The sequence below is a fragment of the Pinus tabuliformis genome, chromosome 4_1 (genome assembly GCF_031772625.1).
Source record: "Pinus tabuliformis cultivar Carrire ecotype Pingquan chromosome 4_1, CPIR1, whole genome shotgun sequence".
Taxonomy (NCBI): Eukaryota; Viridiplantae; Streptophyta; class Pinopsida; order Pinales; family Pinaceae; genus Pinus; species Pinus tabuliformis.
Window position 1 is genome coordinate 181,045,469 of NC_142303.1, and position 12,716 is coordinate 181,058,184.

Genomic DNA, 12,716 nt, shown 5'->3' on the forward strand with positions numbered 1-12,716 from the left:
TTTTATTTTCTAAATTGAAAGATAATTATTTTCCCTTGCAAATCATTTTGGTGACTTGGTGACTTGGTCATGGTTTTAGTTTAAAAGGATTAAAAAATTTTGAGAGGTGTTGAATAGAATCCAGCGAAATTGGGCGAATAATATAGTGTCCCATAATGCCTTTTGAAGGGATTGGTTCTGTTTTCCTATTATATTCGAGAATGAGAGAATATCCAATTAGTCATGTCTCTCACTGTACACATGCTTGATTGGTCATTAAACATGAATAACGATAAATATTCATATCATCCAGAACTGTTTATGAACCAGAGAGACTTATGATGTAAATTGCTCTAGCCCCATATACCTTAGAGAGTGAGCAGTATGCTCATCTTATTGTTGTATCCTCATAAGTCTTTTTTGTATATCTTGGAATGCAAGAACATCAAATTCTTGTGAAATCATGTCTGATGGGTCCTCTTGGAAATTGATAAGAGCTTTAGTAGCATTGTCTTTGAGCTCTTCTGATTCATTCTGCAACAATGAAAGAAGTATGGGGATGACCCCAGCATCTGTTAATGCTACTATGTCAGCATGATCATAACTCAATTGTGCAACAACAACAGATGCCTTCTCTCTAACATCATCATTCTCATCGTCCAACAGTCTTAGAAGTAGATGGATTGCACCTGAAGCTCTGACAACAAAGCCAAAATGTTTGTAGCTAGAGAGAGCTCATACAACATCTGTTGTTGCAGCTTTTGCTTCAATATTTGAACCTTGTAGTATCCTCACTAAGTGCTCTGCAATGGCTATAGAATTCTCTTCTGCAACTGCCAAAATACAAAAGACATATTCAACATTTTCTTTCCCCTAGGGATTGGTTCCTTCAAGCAATTCCACAAAGAGGGGAACGGCACCAGCCTGAGGAACGGGCCTAAGATAATCAACATGAGCCGATATTATTCCAAGAGCATTCCCAGCAACAAGCTTTGCAGCCAAATCATTTTATTTTAGCATCTGAATCAAAACAAGAATAACACCTGCATTCACAAGCATCCTTCTGACCCTTCTGGTGACTCCTAACTATCCAATTCCCTGAGATGCCCTGACTCTATATGCAATCCTTCCTAATTTAGTTGACTAGATTAACATGGGGATTCCACCCAAACTAGTTGTTTCTCATTGAATGTCCTTCAAGTGTTAATGAAGTCAATAATTCTGCAACGATTTTCTTTAGATCATCAGGGGATGAATCTATAAGATTCATTATTAATTATGCTCGACTCCTAGGAAGAATTACTTGGTTACTTTGTGTACATATGATAAGCTCCCTCAAAGCCTTGACCACCACCCTCTGCATTCTTCCTTCAAATTCTAGCAAGAGTCATACAAGGATGGGAATAGTTCTGAATCTCCAACAATAGAGCTCAAATGATCCCCTCTGCGTTTAAGCCTTCCCAAGGAAAAAGTAGTTGTCTCTTGAATAGATGGAGACCCACCACTAGAGGGAAGACATAGAAGGGCAGTCAAATGTGGCATTATTTGTTCTAAAATGTCCTCTAAAGAAATTTTTTCTATTCTCCCAAGTGTAATTGTGGCTCTAATTTGCACTAATTCCCTACGAGAATTCAACAATTTTACAAAGATCTTAACTCCCTGTTCCCAAGCCCACTGCTCGGTGAAATATTTATCATGTGAAATAGTAGATAAAGCCATGGGGTTAATTGGGCTTCATGTTTTAGATAGTTTTCTATTCCATCTTGAAAAATGTGATACTCCAAAGAAAAGTTGGGACAATCTGGCCTCTCTATTTGGAAAAATAAATGAGTTCAAGGCCTTACAATTGGAAGCAGAATTGTCTTCATTGTTCCCTGATGAGCCCACTTTTATTGAAGACTATCTTGTCAAATTTTGGTCATTGGTTGCACAACTGAAAGGATCCAGAGACACCAAATCAAACAATGAGTGCATTTTCTTGATTCTATCCAAGCTAAAGGGTCTGTATCAAGTATTTGCTTCTACATTTTATTCTACAATGGATGCACTTGGTGATAATTTTAAAATGCCTTCTTTTGAGTTATTTTGTGAACACTTAACAAGAAAACAATCTAAGCTTCAACAATTAGATGTTCTTTCTAACTCAATGTCTCAAGCTCTTGTAGCACATATCTCCAAAGGAAAATCCAAAGCTAGTCCTCAAAAGAAGAAGGATTCTACTCAAAGTAGTGAGCCTCCCTCCAAACCTCAGCAAAATTCAAAGCCCTCTCCATCCTCTTCCAAGTTCAAAAGGTCTTCCTCCAAGCCATGGAAGAAGAGGTCAAATGAAACCTACAACTTTTGTGGAGGAGAAGGGCATCCATAATCCAAGTGTTATAAGAAACTTGAAGCATTGAATGAAGTGATGAAGCAACATAATATTTCAATATCCAAACCCTCTTCATCTGGTAGAGGGCATGCTTTATTTTCTCGAGCTTTACATGCATTCTCAGATAGTTGGATATTTGACTCAGGTGCATCTCATCATATGACTCATTCCAGTAATTTTCTTCCATCTCCATTTGATTGTAGTGTTTCCCAGATTACAGTGGGAGACTCTTCAAAGCTTGATGTTTGTGGATCAGGAATTGTGCAATTAGATGGTAATTGAATCAAGAATGTTTTGCTTGTGTCTGACATCTCTACAAATTTACTTTCTATTTATCAGATCTGTCATTATGGGGATGGGAAAACAATTGAGTTTTCTCCCAATGATGTAGTCATTCAAGAACTACAAGATCCAAAAGTTGTTGTTGAATATGAAAAGGTAGATCACAGCTCTCGCTTATACATATTTACAGGTATTGAGCCTTCTTCTGATAACTCTTTTATTGCACGTGTTGATTCATTAAGTAAGATTTCGCATGAAATATTTGGACACCTTAACTACATATATTTGCAACAAATGAATTCTCGAAATATTGTTCTTGGGCTTCCTAAGGTGTCCCGCACAAATGGAGTTTTTTCCAGGATGTTTTCTTGGAAAACAATATCAAGATCCCTTTCCAAAAGGGAAATCATTACGGGCTACTATTCCTCTTGAGTTGGTGCATAATGATCTTCTGATCTTCCAAACTCATTCCTTTTTAGGAGCTAAGTATGCACTTACCTTCGCTGACGATTTCTTGTGCAGATCTTGGGTATATAAGTTTGAAAGTGAAGTCTTGGCCACTTTAAAAACTTTTAAAGATTTTGTTGAGAAGCAATCCTCTCTTTATATCAAGAATATACACACAGATAATGGTGGGGAGTATGTCATTCAGGAATTCAAATATTTTTGTAGAGAACATGGCATCTTGCATCAACACTTTGTTCCCTACACCCCTCAGCAGAATGGCGTTGCTGAAAGGAAGAATAGGACATTGAAATAAATGGCCAATTTCATGATTCAGTCTAAGAACCTGCCATCCTCCTTCTGGGCCAAAGCAGTGAACTGTGCCAATTATATTCAGAATTGAATGCTTCATAAAGTAGTGTTACATATGACTCCAGAGGAAGCTTGGAGTCATGTCAAACCTGATGTCTCTACTTTCAGAGTCTTTGGCAGTGCAGCATGGGCCTTGATTCCAAATGAGAAATGTAAATTTGTGGAGAAAAAGTGCCAACCACTATTTTTTTTTTTTGCTACTGTGAAGACATGAAAGCATACAGATTGTTTGATCCTCTTACAAAGGATGTTTTGTTTCATAGAGCTATTCATTTTGATGAGAACTTCAAACACTCATCAAAACCCACTATGGATGGTGTAGGTCATGTTGATAGTTTTATTCTTGATGATCAAGAGGATGATGAGAATCCTCCTCCTAAAGATGAAAATTATCCAGAAGAACAACCACTTCCTGCAGTTGATCAGACTACACATGACATCTTAATCATGAACAAGAGAGGAGAAACATTCGCCAGAAGAAGTGACTTGAATGGTATGGCTATGATGTATTTGATTTCAGTTATTTTTCTCCTGCTCCGAACAATACTCAGCCCAAGAGAGTTGGTATTTATCTTTTCAGTCATGCCATTTCAGAGGATCCCCATAAATGTTTTGATGTTGTTGGTATACCTGAATGAGAAGCTACCATGACAAAGGAGTATTATTCTTTGATGAAGAATCAGACACGGGATCTCGTCCCTCTTCCCAAGTGACGAAAAATAGTTCGTTGCAAATGGGTCTATAGGAAAAAGTATGTTGTAGATGGTATTGTTGACAAGTATAAGGCATGACTAGTGGCCAAGGGTTTTTCATAGGTTGAAGGTATTGATTACTCTGAAACTTTTGCCCCTATTGCCAAAATGAATTCCATATGTCTTGTGTTGTCTCTTACTGCCTCACAATGCTGGTTAGTTTATCAGATGGATGTGAAGAGTGCTTTCTTGCACAGAGATTTGCAGGAATAAATCTACAATGAGCAGCCTCCTAGGTTTGTGCAAGACTCTTCTCTTGTCTACAGGCTTCGTCGTTCTTTGTATGATCTCAGACAAGCTCCATGAACTTGGTATGAGAAGATGGATAGTTTTCTACTAACTATAGGCTTTGCTCGCTGTCACTGAGATCCTACAATTTATACTAAAAGAGAAGGAACTGATCTTTTGGTATTAATTCTTCTTAAATTTCGCAACTAGGGCCAAACATCACTTTGGACAGCTCTTATGAGGTAGCTAATATTTTTCTTGGATTCCTCTTTTCGAGAGGTGTAGGATTGATCTAAATATCATCGCATTCTGAAATGTACAAATGAAGTTATGAATTGATTTTGATTATGGACAAATTGCCAAGGTTCGCCAGCCATCAAATTAGCCTCCTCTAGCCTTCAACGTTGCATATAACTACAAGGTGCTTCCTCCTCATTTTGGCATCACTCTCATTCATATTTATCTCTCTCATCTTGATTGGGTACAGATTTCTAGGTTTCTCTCTCTCGACACATGTGAAGGAAGGTCTGATTTTCTAGCTGCTACATTCACCATATTTGACCGAAATTTCAGGATACAGAAATTTCAGGAGGCCAAAATTTCATAAGGCTAACTTTGACCAACGTTGACTTCAGTTTTGTGAGGGAGACTTCTGTTTGGGCAGGCCGCAGTTCTGGACACAAAAACCGAGGCAGTTTGAACCCTATGTTGACTACCCTAGTTCTGGTTGTTTCATTGATTTTAGTTAACTAGGTTTGACTGGTTAATTTCATACTGTTTTGGGCTACATTATTTTGTTTTTGGAGGCCGAGTTGACCGAGTTGTTTTGGAGGTCAGTTTATGTCTCTGTTTCTACTATTTTGACTGATCAGATTGGGTAAGTGAATATAGTAAATTGTACTCTCTGCTGAACTTTTGAAGAATTATAAGAATAATTGATTAAGGGTTTACCCATATTGGGGTTTATCCCTGGCTGGTGCCATATCTTGCATCCTCGTGTGTTGGCTTGTCTTCTACTATTGTTGTTTATGTTCTCTCTGCATTTTAATATCATGATGATGTGATTTCTGAATTGGATATTGATGTTGGGCTAATAAAGAAATTGAAATTAAATTGCTCTAAGCATAGAACATACCATTTTTATCCTAAAATTAACATGGGATCAAAGCTGAGGTGAAGACAAAGCCCAAGAAAGAGCGAGAAGAGAAATCACTAATAAAAGACAAGATTCAATGGCTTCCACGTCCTACTTCAAGTCTGATGATAAGCTTCATGATAAGTTTGATTATCTTGCATGGAATCTGTCTCTTGATTTGACATTAGAAGAGCAAGATGTGATGAATTTTGTGCAGGGAAAGATTTCAAAAACTCCTTCTAATGCACCAGTTGCTGCTAAAACCAAATACAAGAAAGGTGGAGTCAAAGCCAAGAATATCATCAGGGATTCTTTTCATAAGCATTTAGTTGTTTACATTTCCGATTTGGACACATCAAAGGGGATATATGACAAGTTGGTTGGCTTGTTCAAATCTATAAATTCAAATCAAATTATTTTCCTCAAGAACAAGATGAAGGATATAAAGAAGGGAAAAGGTGAGGATATTCAATCCTACTTCATGTGGATTACTGAGATAAAAAATGATCTTCTATTGATGTTGAAGCTATTGCTGACAACAAGTTCACTCTCATTTCCCTTGGAGGTCTTCCTCCCAAATGGCATGTATTCAACACTACTATTATCAATAACGACATAATTCCAGGTTTTGAAGAATTGTTGACTAGATGTTCTCAAGAAGAATCAAGGATGATGGAATTGGAGATGCCTTCAAATAGGAATAATCCTACCGCATTCTCCACTCATGCCAAGAATAAGAACAATGTAGGTTCAAAGAAGCAAAGTCAAGGAAGACCGGGATTCAAAAATGGAAGGAAGGGAAGATGCTTCACTTGCAAAAAGTTTGGTCCAAATAGAAGGGACACATCTCATGATGATGATCACAATCATTCCAAGGGAAACATCAACAATCAAAGGAATGACAGGCACAACAACAAAGGGAAAATAAATGCTTCCGCTACTCAACTTGGGAATGATCAAGCTTCTAAAAGGACAAGAAACTCTAGGTATGATGAGTCTAACGTTGTAAATTCTAATAAAAAATAATTTTATCTTATATCTGCCCTCTGTACTACCTCTTGTCTAGATACTTTGGAAATTGGTTCATTGATAGTGGTGCCTCACAACACTTCACTGGGTACAAGGAAGCTCTTTCAAATCTGATAAAGAATATACAAATTTCGAAATTATCCTTGGAGACAATGCCACCTATCCCGTGAAGGGAGTCAAGAATGTTACTCTTCAATTGAATCAAGGTAACATCGTTTATCTTCAAGAAGTACTATATGTACCTGATCTAAAGAAGAATCTTGTGTCTATCTCAGTGATGGAAGACAAAGGATTCAAGGTGGAATTCATCGATGGAAAGGTATGTGTATGGGAAAGAGATTTCAAACACGCATTTACTCTCGGGTTCAGAGCAGAGAGTTTATATGAAGTTCAGGGAAGTCCATTGGGAGCTATGTCTTGTGACGCATCTCTTCAATCTGAACTATGGCACCAGAGGTTTTCTCATCTTCACTATAAGGCTCTACCCAACGCAAGGAAGATGGTTACAAGTATGCTCGAATTCAAAATAGAGCATTAATGTGTATGTTAGGGATGTGCCAAGGGAAAACATAGACCATTCCCCTCAAGTGATAGTAAGACCACAGACATTTTGCAATTGGTTCATTATGATCTATCTAGTGCAATGCCCATGAACTCATTGGGAGGATACCTATATTATGCAACCTTTATAGATGATTTCTCTCTCAAGACTTCGATATATTTCTTGAAGAAGAAGAATGAAGTATTCTCATGGTTCCGTTCTTTCAAAGCATTGGCAGAAAATCAAACCGAGAATAAAATCAAAATATTAAGGACCAATAATGGAACCAAATACATATCAAATGGGTTCAAATATTATTATAGAGAAGTTGGCATTAAGAGGGAAACTACTACCGGATATACTCTAAACAAAATGATGTTGCTGAAAGAAAGAACCATTCTATCATAGAAGCCACTCATGCTATGCTTCATGATCAAAGCCTTCCAGAGGTCTTATGGACTGAAGCTGCAAACATCATTGTGTATGTTCAAAATAGATGCCCTCATCAAGCGTTGGGCTCCAAGACTCTTGAAGAAGTTTTCACCGGTAAGAAACTTAATGTTTACTTTAGATTTTTTTGGTAGCCTCGTACATTTTTGTGTGCTGAAAGAAAATAGAAGAAAATTGGATGCTTCCGGGAAGAAAGGAACATTTGTGGGCTAGAGTGAAACTTCTAAGGCATATATAATATATGTGTCTAGTCAAAGAGAAGTGGAGATAAGTTACAATGTCACTTTTGATGAGGATGTTGCCCTTGGGTAGATTAGTAAACTTCCTCTTCCAAGGAAGGGCAAAGAAGCATTTTCCGGAATGTAGGGAGAATCACGGGATGAGCAGATGCTCGATGTTGAAGGACTAATGGATCCCATTGATCCACCCCCTCGCGAGCCCTCCTCCTCGAAAAGGAGACCCTCATGGCTTAGGGAGACTCTCAAAGATGCCGAGAGACATGTTGCACCTCGGGGGACATTTAATGAAACTAAGAAGCCAAATTGGTACGAGGGGTACTTAACTGCTACGAGCACCATTGTTCAATTTGAGCCTTGCACATTCGAAGAAGCTACCAAACACCAGGTTTGGAAGGATTAAATGAAAAAAGAGTATGAGTCAATTATGAAGAATGATGTCTGGAATGTGGTCCTTAGACCTGAGGACAAATCCTTTGTCAGCTCGAAATGGCCCTTCAATATCAAGCATGCAGCTAATGGAAGTGTTGAAAAGTTCAAGGCCAGATTTGTTGCTCAAGGCTTCTCTTAAAAGGAATGTGTAGATTATGATGAGATATTTGCACCAGTTTCCCGCTACACCACCATCCATTCAATAATAGCCCTTGCTACCTCGCAAGGATGGAATCTTCATCAGATGGATGTCAAGATTGCCTTCTTGCATGGTTCACTTAAGGAGGAAGTCCATGTAGGAAAACCTTAGGGATTCGAAGTTCAAGATCATCAGTCACATGTATGTAGGTTGAAGAAAGCCCTCTATGGGTTGAAGCAAGCACCCCAGGATTGGTATGAGAGGATTGGTAGCTATCTATTGAAGGTGGTATTTACGAGAAGTGAAGTTGATCTGAACCTTTATTTTAAGGTTGAGAATGATAGACCTCTCATCATGGTACTCTACGTGGACGATTTCTTTTTAATAGGTGAAAACCCTCTTATTCATCAATGTAAGAGGGAGTTGGCTTCCGAATTTGAGATGAAAGACCTAGGACTGATGCATTACTTCCTAGGGTTGGAGGTCTGGAAAAATCCAGGTGATATTTTCCTTTCCGAAGGAAAATATATTGTGAATATTCTTGAAAGATTTGGGATGGTGGACTGTAAATCTGTGACTACTCCGATGGAACTTAACCTCAAGAATTTATGTGGAAGTGCTGCTGGGCTCGATTTGGGAACTCCTTCTAAGTATCTTCAACTCATGGGGGCCCTGATGTTCTTAGTGAACTCCCGTCTGGACATATGTTTTACAATGAATACATTGAGCCAATTTATGGTCAAACCTCATCACATACATTGGATTGCTGCCAAGAATCTATTGAGATATCTTCGGGGAACAATCACTTATGAACTGAGATACACTGTCGAGAATGTGAGGCTCCATGGTTACTTTAATGCAGATTGGGCTGGCAGTGTGGTGGATCGTAAAATCACATATGGATGTTGCTTCTCTCTAGGTTCTGCTTCGATATCATGGATGAGCAGGAAGAAGAAGTCGGTTGCTTTGACCACCATTGAGGTTGAATATATTGCTGCTAATTTTGCCTCCCGTGAAGTTGTTTCGTTAAGGAAGCTCTTTAGTGAGCTATTTGAACATGTGTTGGATACGACCGTGATCTTCTACGACAATTAGAGTGGGATTCGTCTTTCGAAGAATCTTGTTTTTCATGACCACTCCAAGCATATTGATATCAAGTACCACTATATCTGATGTATGGTACAACGGGGAGAAAGAAGGCTCCAACACATTGGGACTAATGATCTAGTCATTGATATCCTTACGAAGCCCCTGGGAAAAGTCAAATTCTTGACCTTCCGTGAATGACTTGGATTCGTGGAGAGACCCTCTTATGAGGGTCCCATATGAGATGGATGTTGAGCTCTGGGAGCTCTGGGGAGCTTGGGGTACTTCTTGGAGTGATGAGCGACCATAGGGTGAGTGGTTCACATTCCCCTGTGATACCCCATGGTGGCATATGCATAGGATGAGTGGTTCACCTTCTCATATGGCATATGAGCAAGATGAGTGGTTCACCTACTCCTGCAGGCACATCCTACCCATGCAGTCCGAGACTCATGGGATGTACCTCTCATCTGTCCAATGAGTAGGGAAATGAGGATAGGGACCATAGTACTATGGATTAACGCATCGTGTACTACTGTAATCCCTATGCTAAGATGTTGATATTGATCTGGGGTCAATGGAAACTGAATTTGGGTCAGTTAAGAGTGGTATGACAGACTCTATTATTAGAGACTGACTTTAGGTCAGTGGAGAATGGTATGATACATTCTCGATCATTTCTTATTTCTTCATGGTTCAGTAGAGTAGAGTAGTGACAAGGATGGTACAAATTGTCAGGCAGTTTGGCAGGTGATCTTCTCCCTAGTTGAGAGCGAGTGTTAAATTTGGAAACTAGGGCCAAACATCAGTTTGGATAGCTCTTATGAGGTAGCTGATATTTTTCTTGGATTCCTCTTTCTGAGAGGTGTAGGATTGATCTAACAATCATCCCATTCTAACATGTGCAAATGAAGTTTGAATTGATTTTGATTATGGACAAATTGTCCAAGTTGTCCAGCCATTAAATTAGCCTCCTCTAGCCTTCAACGTTGCATATAAATACAAGGTGCCTCTTCCTCATTTTGGCATCACACTCATTCATCTTTCTCTCTCTCATCTTTATTGGGTACAGATTTCTGGGCTTCTCTCTCTCTCCACACACGAGAAGGAAGGTCTGATTTTCTAGCTGTTGCGTTGACCATATTTGACCAAAATTTTAGTAGGCCGACTTTGACCAACGTTGACTTCAGTTTTGTGAGAGAGACTTTTGTTTGGGAAGGCCGCAATTCTGGGCACAAAAATAGAGGTAATTTGAACCTTGCATTGACCAACGTTGACTGCCCTAGTTCTGGTTGTTGCGTTGACTTTGGTTGACCAAGTTTGACTGGTTAATTTCAGACTGTTTTGGGTTGCATTATCTTGTTGTTGGAGGCCAAGTTGACCAAGGTTGACCAAGCTATTTTGGAGGTCAATTTCTGTTTTTGTTTCTACTGTTTTGATTGATCAAATTGGGCAAGTGAACATAGTAAATTGTACTCTCTCTCTCTACTAAACTTTTGAATAATTATAAGAAGAATTGATCAAGGGTTTCCCCACATTGGGGCTTGTCCCTGGCTGGTGCCATATCTTGTGTCCTCTTGTGTTGGCTTGTCTTCTACTATTGTTGTTTATGTTCTATCTACATTTTACTATCATGATGATGTGATTGCTGAACTAGATATTGATATTGGGCTAATAAAGAAATTGAAGTAAAATTTCTCTAAGCATAGAACATACCATTGTTATCCTAAAATTAATAGTTCTATATGTGGATGATTTGATTATTACTGGGAGTTCTTCATCCATGATACATAGTGTACAATAATAGTTGATGGAGTAGTTTGACTTGATAGATCTTGGATTTCTGCATTATTTTCTTGGTTTGCAGGTTCATCAATCTTTAGATGGCATCTTCATTTATCAGCAAAAGTATGCTCTTGATTTGCTTCAGAGATTTGGCATGGCTGATTTTAAGTCAACACCCTCTCCATTTCAGTCAGGTGTTACACTTACTGCTAGTTGCTCGTCACCCAGTGTTGATCTAACCTTGTATCGACAGTTGGTTGGGAGTTTGTTGTACTTGACACATACCCAACCATACATCTCTTTTGCAGTTGGACTTGTCTATCAGTTCTCCCAGGATCCACATGAGAGTCACTAGCAAGCAGCTAAGTGCATTCTTTGGTATATTCAAGGTACTTCCAAGTTTGGCATTCAATACACCGTTGGTTCTTCTAAGCTGGAAGGTTTTACCGACTTTGATTGGGTTGGTTTTGTTGATGATCGAAAGTCTATATCAGGATTTATTACCATCTTGGTCAGCTCCTATTTCCTGGTCCTGCAAGAAACAATCAGCAATTGCATTGTCTTCCACCGAGGCTAAATACCATGCTGCAGTCTTGGCTAGTCAAGAAGTCCTTTGGATTTAAATAGTTACTGATGGAGTTTGGAATTCAACAAGAGCATCTAACCACTCTTTGGTGTGACAACAAAAGTGCCATCAACATCTCCAGAAATCCAGTTGAGCATTAGCAGAGCAAACACATAGAGATCTACATGCACTTTATCTGGCAATTAATCCAAGATAGAGTTCTCAATCTGGAATATCTTCCTATGAAGCGCAAGTGGCTGCCATCTTCACTAAACCTCTTGCATATCCTAGGTTTCTTTAGCTTCATTCGATGCTTGGGGTGAAGGAAGTAGTCTTTGGGGAGTCCTCTTGGAGCATCTGACCACTCTTTGGTGTGACAACCAAACTTCCATCAACATCTCCAGAAATCCAGTTTAGCATCAACGGAACAAACACATAGAGATATACATGCACTTTATCTAGCAATAGATCCAAGATAGAGTTCTCGGTATGGAATATCTACCTACCAAAGCACAAGTGGCTGACATCTTCACTTAAACCTCTTGCATCTCCTAGGTTTCGTCAGCTTCATTCGATGCTTGGGGTGAAGGAAGTAGTCTTTTGGGGGTCCTCTTGAATCCTCCTACCTTCACTAATTTTTTTTCTTTGGTTTCTTGTTTTTGGTTTTCTTTGAGGTTTCATTGTTGTTGTACATGGGTACCTCATCAGGCCTAGTTGCTCGGACCCATTTGTTTGCTTCCTCCCTACATTTAACTAATGGGGGGGTGTTGGTGTTGGTAATTTCTAAAGAAAGCAAATTAGTTTTCTTTGTTGTGTTGTGAGCTGTAAGCTCATATAGGTTTTCTATTTTCCCACTATGGAGGTTATCCATGGGGCTCATCCCATTGTATATA

At 39.0% G+C, this 12,716-nt stretch overlaps 1 pseudogene; it reads right to left on the reverse strand.

Moving 5' to 3' along the window:
• Positions 1-315: 315 nt before the first annotated feature.
• Positions 316-1,698, reverse strand: LOC149174804 (uncharacterized; annotated as a pseudogene).
• Between the last annotated feature and the right edge of the window lie 11,018 nt (positions 1,699-12,716).